We start from the raw sequence: 12,819 nt of genomic DNA on the forward strand, positions 1-12,819 counted from the left end.
TACCCACTTACATCTTTAGAGGGTCTTTTTAGATGGGCTATCATTATTTTGCAACCCAACATTATTGGGTATTTGGCCACTAGAATTTTGCTTGCTTTTTCTATTTTTTAAAACCAGTTGTTCATTTTTCTACCCAGTTGTGTTGCCTAATTAGCATGGGTCGTGGCTTATTTCAGCTCATATTCTATCTAACGAAAAGATACTCACATCACAATACAATAGTACTCACGACAAATTAAAAGGGAGCATAATAGCTTGTAATAGCCAATATTTCATCAACTTACTACCCAACAGAACATAAAAAACAACATCACATCAGAGGAACCTTCCGATCTGTTCCACTTGAAGTACGTTTCTTCCAACTTCCTGTTGGAGCTGTTCCAGATGCAGGTTGACACCATCTTTGGTTTAGCCCGTAGAAGCTGCTAGTCATCTGCGCACCTCGAACTCTTTATGTACATTCAACCATATTAAAGGATGAAGATAAAACAACTCGAATTAAACAAGGCAAATTCATTTAAAATAAGAAAGCGTTTGGAATTTTAGAGTGCACAATACAAAATTTCAGTGAACCAAAATGGTATGCGTTATGGCAGGAAGAAATTGGAAGCTATGTAAAAATGGCAAGTTAGCTTACACATGCAAACAACAACACTTCAACTGAGCAATGGAACAACAAAGGACCATATTTTTGTACTTCTTACATAAAATAAAGAAATCATGTTGGAGAAACAAAGGATACTAATAAAACAAAAATGGAAGAACACAAGCAACTAAACTAGCACACATTAAAATTTATAGATAACATACATAAGTTAAGTCATTTGACTAGATTCTTTTAACCACAACATTAAACGGAATTAATATAGTAGTAGAAGCATAGAAGGTTAACCATACCATATGACATGCAAAGGACTATTTAGCTTAGATTAGCAAAATTTAAATGAACATTTAAAATGAATCTAGTGACTAGACTAGCAAACACATGTAGATTGACCAATAACAGAAGAGGTATGATGAGGAGCCCTTGAGCAAAACATACTTAGAAAATTACTCAAATAAAGCCATATCTTCCCAACAAGACTGACGAGAAGAATAAATATTCGAGTCTAGTAATTTATCTTACATAACCACGTAGCAACGTAGGGAAAAAATGTTTTTCAAGTCTAATTAAGATATGCATACGGGCTAAGGATTACTAATCACAGCCCAAACAGTGACTTCCATTTATTTGCACCAACAAAATCATCATATGTAGATGTTCACAATTCAGATCAGGGCACGGCAATGTTGAAAGTCCCTACTGTTGCTGGCCTAACTAGACTCTATTCAACATAAATGAAAGAGAGGATAGTGCAAAGCCAGAACATATTATAAATTTATACCAAGACAGGGCATACAAACTAAGGAATAGTAAGCCACATCCAAAGCAGTGACCTCCATTTATTTGCACCAAGAAGATATTCAAATGCTCATAATTCAGATCAGGCAAGTGAATTTTGCAGCTCCCCATTGTTGCTGGCCTAACTAGACTCACCCTCCAGCATAAAAACACATTTGAAATCTCTATTCTAAAGTTTTGTGTTAAGTGGTGTAAATACCTGCACTTATGAGGCCGGAGATTTGAAGTAGAGCCATCCATCGCAAAAATAAGTGCATTGTACTAAGTCAGCAACACTTATTTTGGGACGAAGGGAGTACTTGCTATCGTAACGAAATGAGGTGCCAAGGCTAGGTAATGGAAGGCCGCCGCCACCCAACGCCCACCCTCGCCCAAGCCTTTTCCTTTATCATCCTGTTTCTCCGCCCCAAATGGCACTCCAAGTGTCGCCCCCAGCTGCAAGAAAAAATAAGATGGTAAGGCTCAAAAAGCAGACCAAGGAAACTAACTCTATACATCAAGACACACAGAATAAGAAAACCATCAATAAATACTAACAAACTACAAGTTCATGCACAAATACCACCAAAACATATCCATACAATGGCCTTGTATCAAAATGTAAGACGTTTTTAGTTATTTATATGGCATAAAAACATCTTACATTTTGTTAGGAGGGAATATTATTTATCTCAAGGATCCTACATAAACGTTAGCCATGCTTGAAAAGAAACCTAGCTTCCTTTTATTTATCTCAAGGTTTTGCATAGGACTATTGCCCTTATTTACTTGACTAGATTGTTTTGGCTTCATTCAAATTCCTTCCATTCATTTGTGTTGTGCATTTTGTGTTGGAAATGCTTCCTTTTATTTAACCCATTGTTTAAGCTCATCACACCCATATATATGTACTGTACTATATATTTAATTACTTCAGCACATAAACACATAGATTGGGCATGGTCACATGGATTCATTACGTTGCTATCTGTATGCCACTTCTGCCCAGTATATTTTGTCTTGGGGAGGAAGCAAATGGACACACACACACTTGGTAGCATTTTATTTGTCAAAAGAAAATTTACCAGGGTATTTCTCTCGTCTGATATAGTAATTCAACTTGGTCCAGCTGACTAGCTACTACCGTGTCTAACCACTGAGCCGTAGCTCTTGTTATTGTCTAGTATAAATTACAGTATATTATCATCCAATGCAAATTAGAGTTCATTACACTAGTTTTTACAAAATCTGGAACATGTAACCAAGGGAAAACAATAGTACAATTTAGGTTCTAAATTTATGTAGGGTGGGTTCTTACAACTGTCTCTTTTTTCACTTTCATTTGTTTATTTTTGTATTGGGTAATGAACTTTGAAGATTAATTATGTGCATAATATCCATAGCATCATTAGAAGTCATGTATGAATAGGAGCACTAAACAGTAGTCTTATTTGGGAGAAGCATCGCAACCATGGGGACATCAGGACCAACATATGCTCAGCCTTCACACAAACTGAGTATAACCATAGCACAAACAGAAGACATAAATATCAAAAACCTCACTAAAATATGAGAGCATTCAATAACCTAACTAGAACTGTACCACTAAAGTACCAGCCATGATGGCCACATCACATGGAGCTCGAAATTGGGTTTCTTACTTATGCGTGAGTCAAAGAGGAAGCCACCAATGTCCCCGGATACCAACAGACCCACGAACTGTTGCAGCCGGTACGAGCACCACCACCATATGCCGATTTAAAAACCATGGTGTCCGATCCCAGCGGGCAGCCACAAGCGCAGGACACGGGTCAGAGGAATCATCGATCGATGCGTACTCCCTCGTGATGGTCTCCTTCGTCGGCGCTCAGTCAACAGCTCCTCCACCTGCTGTTACATGTGCGTCAACACAAACAAACCTAAAACCACCATGAAAAACTAGTGGCAAAAGGGAGGGATTCAGGCCGATGTGTAGCTTGCCTGGATCTTGAAGGCCGAGTCGAAGGTGATGGCAATAGTATGCAGCTACATACCAAGCTCACGGAGCAAGGGGAGCGAGCCTTCTGGTGAAGATCGAGGCGAGGGGTCGCGGGATTGAGGTCCTATGATGGGGTGGATTCGCTGACATGGCCGGTGTCGCGAGGTGGGAACAAGAAGAAAACCTCCATGGGAGAACACGGAGAGGGATTCGGGGTGACGAAGGAAGAACAGGAAAAGAGATTGAGGGTGCCGGAGGATAGAAGAAGCAGGTGGCGGCTAGGGTATACGGAGAGCAGGTTATGTATGTGTGCCTTCGGCTGGGAACCCTAGTTGGTTTCGTGGGCTCCGGCCCATCATCTGATGTGAGGCTGATCCGCATGTCATTTTCTTAGAAAAACAATATAATTTTTCTAAAAGCAAAATATAAGCACATAGAATTAGGAGGATATCGAAAACTATCAAAATTGACGATTTTGCCTAATGTCAATAACACTCGGCAAAGGAAAAAATCACAAATGTTGCTCGGCCACTCAGAAGAAAAGTGCATGCATTGCCGCATGGTGACAAATGACAAAAATTGGTTTGCCGATTGTTTTTCAAACACTCGCAAAATTTATGTACAATTAAAAGAGGAGACGTCGGCACACCCACGACGCACGTTGTCATCATGTCCTTGGACCCATCACCGCCCTCGCACGCACTGGTGATGAGCTCAAGGGCGTCGTTTTATTTGCGTGGAATAATCCTGATAAACCTTACCAAGTTTTTTGAAAGTACAAAACAATTTTGAATACTCAATTTTTTGAAAAGGTTTCGAAACTAAAAGAATGTCTATGTCTATCCTTTCTCTAAAATATTTAAAAATAAGCTAAGGTTTCATCTTTTATTTTGTTTTCTCTCACCACCCCTTCGTCCAACCTTCCACCCTTCACCTTTTTCTGGTTGCTCATCCCCTTCTAGTTTTCATCAACCCAATATTTAGTAACCCAATAAACCAAATCAATCTATGGTATAGCAATCAATTTACAGTCTGTAAATAAAATATTTCTTGTAGTAAAACCTGGACGTGTATGACATCTTTGGTAAGCCAATAATAATAATAAATTGAGGGCCCATAAGGAAAATAAATATGTATTAATATTTTACATTTTGGCCTTAGTGTGGTATGTGGGTCCCATCAGCCAGTCAGGGTACATTACTACACTTGCACTCTCTAGTTGGGACACATACGAAAAAAATGTAAAGTGCACAGGACACATAGACAAAATCGATGATGTGTCATCGAGTCATTTCCACCCACAAGATTATGACCTTGTAATTTGATCATGATGAGTAGAGAATAAGACCATAAATAGCGCTACTAATCTTAATGACCTTTTTTGCGATAAGATCATAACCTTATGGGCACAAGTGGTCATGATATTATGGGGTTTGGACCCTCGCAAACTCTCAATGACCTATTTCGGAATTTTGGTCATAGATCTATCACCAATTAAACCGCCTTTACTATTTTTCATCATAAATGAGTGGTTTTCTTGTAGTGTGTGAGTACGACTCCATCGACCGCGTTTATAGTAACGCTTCCTCTTAGCGATCTTCAAAGGTATGAAGATGCTCTACCCCATTACTCGTTGCTGGTTTCTCCTAGATAGATCCTTGTGTGGCGTAGGATTTTTTAAAAAAAATTACTACATTCCCCTACAGTGGCATCCGAGCCAGATTCTATGCGTAGATTCTATGCACGAGTAGAACAAAAAAGTTGTGGGTGATGATCATGTCAATTGCTTGCCATTACTAGTCTTATCCTTTTTCGGCGCTATTGTGGGATGAAGCGGCCCGGGCCGACCTTACACGTAGACTTACGTGATACAGGTTCCACCGACTGACATGCACTTGTTGCATAAGGTGGCTAGTGGGTGTCTCTCTCTTCCACTTTAGTCGAATTGGATTCGATGAACAGGGTCCTTATGAAGGGTAAATAACATTGGCATATCAACATTGTGGCTGTCACGTAGGTAAGAAGCGTTCTTGCTATAAACCCAAATCAGTCACATAAAACTTGCAACAACAATTAGAGGATGTCTAACTTGTTTTTGCAGGGTATGCCATGTGATGTGATATGGCCAAAAGAATGTGATGTTACATGTGTAATGTATGAGATTGATCATGTTCTTGTAATAGGATTCACGACTTGCATGTCGATGAGTATGACAACTGCAGGAGCCATAGGAGTTGTCTTAATTTATTGTATGAGATGCAACGCCATGTGATTACCTTACTTTATTGCTAAACGTTAGCTATAGTAGTAGAAGTAATAGATTGGTGTGACAACTTCACGGAGAAACAATGATGGAGATCATGGTGTCATGCCGGTGACGATGATGATCATGCATGCCCCGAAGATGGAGATCAAAAGAGCAAGATGATAATGGCCATATCATGTCACTATATGATTGCATGTGATGTTTATGATGTTTTACATCTTATTGCTTAGAACAACGGTAGCAAAAGTAAGATGATCCCTCATGAAAATTTCGAGATATGTATTCCCCTAAGTGTGCACCATTGGGAAGAATCGTTGTCTAGTACGTCTCCATCGTATCTACTTTTCCGAACTCTTTTGCCCTTGTTTTGGACTCTAATTTGCATGATTTGAATGGAACTAACCCGGACTAATGTTGTTTTCAGCAGAATTGCCATGGTGTTGTTTTTGCACAGAAATAAAAGCTCTCGGAATGACCTGAAAATTTACGGAGAATTTTTGTAGAATATATAAAAAATACTGGCGCAAGAATCAGCGGAGAAAGTGGAGCGTGGAGCCCACAAGCCCCCCACGCGCGGCCCCCCTGGCCCCGCCTGGCAGGCTTGTGGGGCCCACAATGCTCCACCGCCTCCAATCTCAGCTCTATTTAGTCCGTCTCACCCAGAAAAAAAACAAGGAGAAGAGTTCATCGCGTAATACGATACGGAGGCGCCGCCACCTCCTGTTCTTCATCTGGAGGGCAGATCTGGAGTCCGTTTTGGGCTCTGGAGAGGGGAGATCGTCGCCATCGTCATCACCAACCTTTCTAAATCGCCAATTCCATGATGCTCTTCACCCTTCATGAGTAATCTCATCGTAGGCTTGCTGGACGGTGATGGGTTGGATGAGATCTATCATGTAATCGAGTTAGTTTTGACGGGGATTGATCCCTAGTATCCACTATGTTCTGAGATTGATGTTGCTACAACTTTGCCATGCTTAATGCTTGTCACTAGGGCCCGAGTGCCATGATTTCAGATCTGAACCTATTATGTTCTCGTCAATGTATGTGTGTTCTTGATCCTATCTTGCAAGTTGTAGTCACCTACTATGTGTTATGACCCGGCAACCCCGGAGTGACAATAGTCGGAACCACTCCGGGAGATAACCATAGTATGAGGAGTTCATTTATTCACCAAGTGTTAATGCATTGGCCCGGTTCTTTATTAAAAGGAGAACCTTAATATCTCGTAGTTTCCATTAGGACCCCGCTGCCACGGGAGGGATGGACAATATATGTCATGCATGTTCTTTTCCCTAAGCACGTATGACTACATACGGAATACATGCCTACATTAGATTGACGAACTGGAGATAGTTACATATCTCTTTGTGTTATAACTGTTGCATGATGAATAATATCCGGCATAATCATCCATCACCGATCCAATGCGTGCGAGTCTTTTACTACTGGTCCTTGCTACGTTACTTTGCTGTTAATGCTGTCACTGCTGCTAGTGTTACTCTGTTGCTACTGCTGTTACTTTGCTCCTACTTATGTTACTCTGCTGCTACTGGTTACTGTTGCTACTGTTGCTATCATACTACCTTGCTGCTGATACCTTGCTGCAGATACTAAATCTTTCAGGTGTGGTTGAATTGACAACTCAACTGCTAATACTTGAGAATATTCTTTGCCTTCCACTAGAGTCGAATCAATAAATTTTGGTTGAATACTCTACCCTCGAAAACTGTTGCGATCCCCTATACTTGTGGGTTATCAAGATCTTTTTCTGGCGCTGTTGCCGGGGAAGCACAACTATATTCTCTGAGTCACTTGGGATTTACGTCTGCTCGTCACTATGAGGAATCCAATAGATCCAAAAACTAAAGTCTTGCCCTCAACTACGAGGACAGGTAAGGAACTGCCATCTAGCTCTGCACTTGATTCACCTTCAGTTATGAGTAAGTTTGCGACACCACCTCCTGCTAGAAATTTTGACATGTCGCGTGTGCCTGATGATGCTATGCTTGATACTGATTTGCCTGATGATGTTATGCTTGATACTGCTTTGCCACTTGGTGCATTCCTTGATGCACAAATTGTAGAGTTGCTGCTAGATGTGATGCTACTTCTGAAACTGCTGATACTATTGAAGTAGACCCTGCTATTTTGCCTGCTAGAACTAGCTCTCCTAGATATGAATTGCCTGATATGCCTGAGCGTTATGTTATGGAGGGAGAGATAGCTGAGGATTTTCTTGCGTGTAAGGATAGCTATGATGTTGAGAATTTACTGCGCAAGTGGAAAGAAAAATCTCTGAATGCTAGGATGAAATACGACCCGAAGTTTGCTACTTCACCTATCTTTGTGACCGATAAGGATTATGAATTCTCTGTCGACCCTGAGTTAATCACTCTGGTCGAATCTGGTCCTTTTCACGGTTATGAGTCTGAAACGGTTGTAGCCCATCTTACCAAACTGCACGATATAGCCACCCTATTCACTAGTGAGGAAAAGATCCGCCACTAATATATCCTCAAGCTATTTCCTTTCTCGCTAAAGGATGATGCTAAAACCTGGTTCACTTCTCTTGCTCCTGGTTGTGTGCGTAGCCCCCAGGATATGGTCTACTACTTCTCTGGAAAAAAAATTCCCTGCCCATAAGAAGCAAGCTGCCTTGCAGGAAATATACAACTTTGTGCAAGTTGAACAAGAGAGTCTCCCACAAGCTTGGGAGAGGCTCATCGAGCTGTTGAATGCTTTGCCTGATCACCCTCTTGAGAAGAATGAAATACTTGATATCTTCTATAATGGACTTACCGATGCTTCTAGAGACCACCTAGATAGTTGTGCTGGTTGTGTTTTTAGGGAACGAACTGTAGAACAAGCTGAGATTCTATTGAATAATATCTTGTGCAATGAGAATGCTTGGACTATTCCCGAACCACCTCCTAAGCCAACTCCGAAGAAAAGAGGTATTCTATTCCTCAGTCCCGAAGATATGTAAGAAGCTAAGAAATCTATGAAAGAGAAAGGCATTAAATCTGAAGATGTCAAAAATCTACCACCTATCTAAGAGATCCATGGTCTTGATAACCCGATACAGGTAGTAGAAGTAAATTCTCTGCGTAGATTCGATGAGAGTGATATTCCTTTTGATAAACCTGCTAGCTTATGCCTGGATGAATTTGATAACTTTGTTGCCAAACAACGAAGCTTCAATAATTATGTTAGTAGACAATTGGAACAAAATGCTCGTATGCTTAGTCATTTAAGTGCTTGTGTGGAGAGAAATGTCAATGATCTTAAGCTTCTGAGTAAACATGCCTCTATGGTTACTACTCAGGTAGAACAACTACTTAAAGCTCAAAATGACTTGCTCAATGAGTTGAATGACAATTATGTCAGAGTTGTCACTAGAGACGGTAGAATGACCCAGGAACCTTTGTATCCTGAGGGTCATCCGAAGAGAATTGAACAAGATTCTCAAGGAGTTAACACTGATTCACCTAGTCATCCTAGAGAGAAGAAGAAAGATGATAGGAACCGGCACGCTAGCAACCCTGTTGTTGCTACACCGGAGAGTCCAAACGATGTCTCTGTCTCTGATGCTGAAACGCAATCTAGTGATGAACATGAACCTAATGATAATATCAATAGTGATGTTCATGATGATGGTCAACCTAGCAATGTTAAGGATGTGGAGATTGAACCAGTTGATCTTGATAACCCACAGCCTAAGAATAAGAGATACGATAAGAATGACTTCGCTACTAGGAAGCATGGTAAAGAAAGGGAACCATGGGTTCAGAAACCCATGCCCTTTCCTCCCAAACCATCCAAGAAAATGGATGATGAGGATTTTGAGGGATTTGTTGAAATGATCAGACCTGTCTTTCTGCAAATGCGTTTGACAGATATGCTCAAAATGTCTCCGTATGCTAAGTACAGGAAAGATATTGTGACTAATAAAAGAAGGATACCTGAGGTTGATATTTCCACCATGCTTGCTAATTATACCTTTAAGGGTGGAACTCCTAAGAAACTAGGTGATCTTGGAGTGCCCACTATACCTTGCTCCATTAAAGGCAACTACATTAGAACTGCTTTATGCGACCTTGGAGCCAGTGTTAGTGTTATGCCTCTCTCTTTATCGTAGACTTGAACTGGATAAGTTGACGCCCACTGAAATCTCTCTGCAAATGGCTGACAAATCAACTACTTTCCCTATCGACATTTGCGAGGATGTCCCTGTTGTGGTTGCCAACGTCACTATCTTAACAGACTTTGTTATTCTGGATATTCCCGAGGACGATTCCATGGCAATCATCCTCGGAAGACCCTTTTCAAACATTGCAGGGGCTGTTATAGATTGCAACAAAGGCAATGTCACTTTCCATGTCAACGGTAATGAGCATACGATGCACTTTCCAAAGAAACAATATCGAGTACATTGCATCAATGCTATCGAAAAAACTTCATCGATTCTTATTGGGAGCTTCGAATGCCCTATTTCTCCTGTTAAGATGAAGTATGATTTGCTTGTTGGGGAGATTCACATCCCCATTGAGGTAACCTAGTGACTATTCGAAAATTCTCCTTTTTCTTTTGCGATTCGAAAAAGTTTGTCAAGGAGACTTGATCAACCTCATTGACGGATTTCTTTCGATGACCATGAGATGGATGAATCGAGGAGTCACAAACCTCTGTTCCAAGCTTTCACCTTCGGTTGCTTAGAAGAAAAATGATAGATTTAGTTTAGTTTTCCCTTCTTTCTGTTTTAGCGTCCCGTAGAAAAGTAGCCCTAAAATAAAAGTTCTCCGAACGTCCTGAAAATCAAGTAAGATTTTTTCTAGAATTTTTGAAAAATACTGAGACGAAGAGCTAGTCTCAGGGCTACACCAGTGGGCCACAAGTCCTGGAGGCGCGGGCACCCCCTGGTCACGCCTACCTGGCTTGTGGGGCCCACGTGCACCCCCTCCACTCATTCTAGCTCCCATCTTCTTCTCCTACCTCCAGAAAAAATTGTTTCGCAGCTCAAACCCGTGTCCTTGCTCTTCTTGCTGGGATTTTTGATCGCCTTGCTCAAAGAAGCATTCTCCAAACTGTTTTGGGGAAATTACTCCTTGGTAAGTGACTCCCCCATTGTTCCAATTAGTTTTTGCTCTAGTGCCTTATACTTCGCGTATTTTTGCTACCTTGGTGACCTTGTTCTTGAGCTTTGCATGCTAATTTTAGCTGGTCCCAAGTAGTTTTGATGCGTAATATGGCCTCTAGGCACTTGTGGGAGTAGTTGCTATGAGTTTTGTTGAGCCTTGTTCACTTTTCCTTAGAGTCACTAAAAATTTCAGAATTTTTCAGAGATAGAAAAGGGAAAAGATGAGGAGGTTCTTAAGAGGCTCTTCAAGCCGTGACCCCAAGGATGATGGAAGTGAGAAGAAGCCCAAGTATCCGATCCCTCGAGTTGTAGAAGTTCGAGCGTGCGAATGGCCAAGCGATGTGTTCTTACGCACCGCCGGACTTTATGAGGACTTTTATCACTTGGTGGAGAACGCAGGCCTTACCGCCTTCATTGAATATAAGTGTCTGCAATACCTCCTCCTCACTAATATTTTCGTGCAAAGCTTTAACTTCTATCCAAGGAAGAATCCTCCTATGATTGAGTTCAAATTATATGATATCCCCCAGCGCATGTCACTCCAGGATTTTTGCAATTTTTGCAAATTACCTTATGTTGGGAATATTCATGAACCTCATCCACGGGACTTGGAGTCTTTCATCGAAAAAATTGCTGTAGGAGAGGAGAGAGGAGTGTCTTGCACTAGAGCTGCTAGCATACATTTTCCCGTGCTTCGGTACTTCTCATTATTCGTGGGAAAAAGTTTGATTGGCCGTGGGAAAGCTGGGTCCCTTAGCTCCCCAGATCTTGCGGTCTTGTGCGAAGCACTTTATAATGTAAAAACTTATAGCTTGGGCGCTATAGTAGCTCAATGGTTGAACACGAACCATTCTAAAGGCGTTGTCTATGGAGGTATCTATACTACCCATATTGCTAGACATTTTGAGATACCTATTAGACTGGACGAGGAAGAAGACATTCTTCTTCCCGAGAGATATCTAGATTATGATAGCATGGTTCGCCATGACTTTCTCGATAGAGATATAAATAGAAGGATGATTTATAACCTGGTATTTAGTCAGGGTACTCGTGAGACTATTACTTTGCCTGCTCCTTCTTTGTTCAATCTTCATGCAGGTAGGTACATTATTATGCCCTCGGACATCTACGCATATCGGGGCATAGCCCAACCACAGGTGCCCGTGCCCGAGCCACAAGTCGAGTGCCAGACGCCAGTTTATTAGTGGGAGCCAGAGGAGCTCACACAGCAGTGGCCTCCTCAGTCCACTCCGGAGTACCCGGAGCTGGTTATTTCCCTCCTTGGGAGTAGACAAACTTAGGCCAAAAGCCTAAGCTTGGGGGAGTACGTGTTTCTCACCGACTTTACATTCTTGCTTATGCTTTCACTTTGTTTGTCGGTGTTCACACTTTGCCATTGTATCATCCATGCTAGTTTATTTTATTTTTCTCGTTTTCTTTTCTTGTGTCTGTCAAGTTTGAGAAAACCCAAAAATATTTTATTTTCTTCTTTTGCTTGTTGGGAGCTTTCCCGTGTGAATAGTTTTTCTTTTTCTTTGGGTCAAGGCAGAAGACCATGGTTACAATGTTTAGTGTCTCTCACATGCATATCTGTTTATCTGTCAAATAGCCATATTACTTTGTCTTCTCCTTTGTGTTTGCCTGCAGATTCCTGCTTAGTCCAATGCACGATCACTCTTATTATTGTTCACATCATTCGGTCGTGCAAGTGAAAGGCAATAATGACGATATATGATGAAGTGACTGAGCCTGGAAAAGCTGGTATGAACTCGATCTATTTTGTTTTTGTAAACATGACTAGCTCATCGTTCCTAGTTCAGCTTTGTTGTGAGAAAAACATGTTTGCAATGACAACTTAGAGATCATAGTTTCTGATGCCATGCTTAAATAGCTAGGAGCATATAATGGTTCGTCTTGGATGACAACATGAATTTTGAGATGACTATGATGTAGTATGATAGGATGGTATCCTCCTTTGAATGTTTCAAGTGGCTTGACTTGGCGCATGTTCACGCATGTAGTTGAAACAAAATCAACATAGCCTCTATGATATT

General features: G+C 41.1%; 1 long non-coding RNA gene across 1 annotated transcript; it reads right to left on the reverse strand.

Annotated features, from left to right (window-relative positions):
- Nucleotides 1-235: 235 nt before the first annotated feature.
- Nucleotides 236-3,268, reverse strand: LOC123395975. The gene is made up of 3 exons (XR_006609870.1): nt 3,043-3,268; nt 1,602-1,837; nt 236-449 (listed from the first exon to the last, which is right to left on the reverse strand). It is a non-coding gene; the product is annotated as an uncharacterized LOC123395975 (long non-coding RNA).
- Nucleotides 3,269-12,819: the final 9,551 nt, after the last annotated feature.

Source organism: Hordeum vulgare, chromosome 5H (assembly GCF_904849725.1).
Source record: "Hordeum vulgare subsp. vulgare chromosome 5H, MorexV3_pseudomolecules_assembly, whole genome shotgun sequence".
NCBI lineage: Eukaryota > Viridiplantae > Streptophyta > Magnoliopsida > Poales > Poaceae > Hordeum > Hordeum vulgare.